General features: G+C 37.5%; 1 pseudogene; it reads right to left on the bottom strand.

The window, feature by feature from the left end:
• Nucleotides 1–2,361: 2,361 nt before the first annotated feature.
• LOC148298687 (small ribosomal subunit protein uS13 pseudogene) lies at nt 2,362–2,852 on the bottom strand (annotated as a pseudogene).
• Between the last annotated feature and the right edge of the window lie 155 nt (nt 2,853–3,007).

Raw genomic sequence — 3,007 nt, 5'->3', positions numbered from 1 at the left:
TAAGTTCATTAATTAGGCATTTCGGTCACTAATCATACAGAGTTCGGATGTGTTGCGATTGAGGCTAGGACTGACTCAGAATAGAATTGGTGTCAGCAGCCAGTTTGCCTGTTTTGGATATCTGCGATTTCCATTAATTTTTGAGGAGGAATCAGGGCTATGAAGACTAGGATAAGAAATATGGGGATTCTCATTCCTAGCCTTCCTTCGAATCAACTATCGATATAATGATATCTCTAACGCAAATAAATCTCGACTTATAATAAACGCTATGATCATATCAATCTGACCCAATAAACTAATATTAATTTAATCATTATTAATTGGCATTGTGATATATTTATATATGCATTTTTATGTTGTAAAATATTATGTATATTCATTTGTATATGTTTATATTCATTTGTATACATTGATATTCATTTATATTTCCCTATAGCAATCTTATAATTATTCTATTGGCTTAATCAATTGTTCAATAGAGCATTTAAAAATTGTATATATTTAGAACAATGAAAACTAATAGTTCGACAGTCTCAAATACACATTTCAAAAACAAAAGTAACCTCCTTTCGAGTGCATCTAATAATTTAAGTGAAAAATATATCCGTGTTAGCAAATAGAAAGTGGTGAGCACTCCAAAAAAGATATCGACCCCCGATTCAGCACTATACTCCCCAAGAAATACAAAAGCCTAAAGAAGATCGAAACAGAAAACCAACGTCTAATCACCCTACGCAGCAAAAGCACAAAAGATTCGCATAAACATGGAAATCAAAAATGTGAATATTTTTAAATGCATGGAGAATAACAGTTCAATAACTTTGAAAAAGAGAGGAAAACTCCATAAAAAAACAGGATCGTGTTTAAATAGCATCAATTCGACCACTCCAAAGCAGCCTCTGAAGGAAGAACACAACAAAATCTATGCGACTAACTACAACAATAACAGTAAGTCGCCTGAAAAAGTACTCAAGAATGCTTCACAGATCAAGAAGCACACTAAAACAAAATCGCAAGAGAACATGAAGCTCGCTCCCTATTAATGGAGCGACCTCTTGACATAATACGGGAAAAGGGCAAAGAAGAATACCAATAAAAGTGTTGAGAGTGAAGATATTATTGCCAAGTTTGCTGTATGCAATAGACGTGGGTATTGCCCGGACAAGCAGAACAAAGTTAATCAAGATACATTTGTTGCACTCGAGAATTTTATGACGCGAAGGAGATATCTTTTTGGGGTTTGCGATGGTCATGGCGCCAATGGCCATTATGTTTCTGAGTTCATCAGGCAAATACTACCCGAAAATATCTAATACTTGTTCCTCAAGAATAAGAATCTGAGGAAGAATGTGAAGAATAATGTTGAAACGTCTCTCAAATAGGCATTCGAAAAGACATCACAGAACTTGGCTGAATCAGGAATCGATACAATGTTTTCAGGCACTACTGCTTGCTTTGTCTATATTGATAACAATGATCTATTCTGTGCGAATCTAGGAGATAGTAGGGCTGTGCTCTACAGCAGGCTCGGCCACGAACACCAATAAGAGTGGACAAGTCACGACATCTCAACAGATCATAAGGCATAGGACAAAAGATAAGCAATTCGAATTGAAATGAATGGAGGCCGGGTTTTTCCATATCGAGATTAAGATGGGGAGCAAATGGGACCATTTAGGATTTGGTTGAAAGATCAGAACGTCCCTGGACTTGCAATGACTAGATCTTTTGGAGATGATGTTGCATCGACAGTCGGAGTTATTGACTAGCCGTAAATCACTTATCACGAAATAACTAAGCGTACTTCTCGGATTATTTTTAGATGACAAATTCTTAGTCGTAGCTTCTGATGGCCTTTGGGAGTTCATTTCAAAAGAAGAAGTGCTAAACATTGTGGCTTCTTCATTTGTGCGCAATGATCCTCAATCAGCCGTAAATGACTTAGAGAAAATGGCCGTAGAGGCTTGGCAACGCGAGGATGAGAGCATAGACGATATAACTATACTGGTCATATTCTTTAAATACTATTGACATTATCGCAGGAAGAATTATAGGAAAGTTTCTCACATTTATCTCTATCTGGCGCATAGTGGTTAATTTTATATTTATATTATGCTGATGCTTATGTTCATGTAGATGGCTTATTAACATTGGAATTGGCATGATACTGATACTGATATTCATATGGATAGATGTGCATAGATGTGTATAGATAAGTATATATGTGTGTGTATATTTATGAGATAGAGGAACTTCTGTTGGCATTGCAGTTGCAAGCATCTCGGCGATATCGAATCTTGGATCATATGCATCAGATTAAAGAAACAGGATTGATATTTGGGCAAGAATTATCTTTGGGTATATATTGATCATTTCTTTTTTCTTTCCACACCGACGGTTCTTCCTCTTCTGCCGGTTGTCTTAGTGTGCTGGCCTCTAACCTTGAGTCCCCATTTGTGCCTGATACCTCTGTTGGATCGGATCTTGTATAATCTTTCGACGTCTTCTCTGAGTTTGGTTTAGAGGATGTTGGAGGCCATTTGGAGGTTTTTGCCTTCCTTATAATCCCTGAGTCTGTTGAGGAACCACTTGGGGACACCATGGCCTTCGGGGTCATTGATGATGCTAGCAATGGCATCGCACTGCTTTTAATTGAGTTCTCCTGCTCTAATTCTAGGATTAATTCTGAGGATCTTGCAGATGAGGAAACCCCATCTCCTTCCAACTCCCTTAATTTTTTCCAACGCGAAAGGAACAGTCCTTTTACCATCAATATTGGTGTTCAAGATACGGTGGATGTGCTTGAAGTTATTGTCAGCGTCTTCAATGATGAGTGACATTTATGGCCAATCAATCTACTGATATAATAATATTAAAATATAATATAATCCGTCATTATTTATCATATTATCCACACTATCCACACTATCCACACTATCCATACTAGGGATTGGGGTTGGGGTTGGGGTTGGGGTTGGGGTTGGGGTTGGGGTTGGGGTTGGGA

The sequence above is a fragment of the Brachycentrus maculatus genome, unplaced genomic scaffold (assembly GCF_059751285.1).
Source record: "Brachycentrus maculatus isolate JH-2025_06_01 unplaced genomic scaffold, ASM5975128v1 h1tg001740l, whole genome shotgun sequence".
NCBI lineage: Eukaryota > Metazoa > Arthropoda > Insecta > Trichoptera > Brachycentridae > Brachycentrus > Brachycentrus maculatus.
This window is presented reverse-complemented; position numbering and strand designations above follow the sequence as displayed.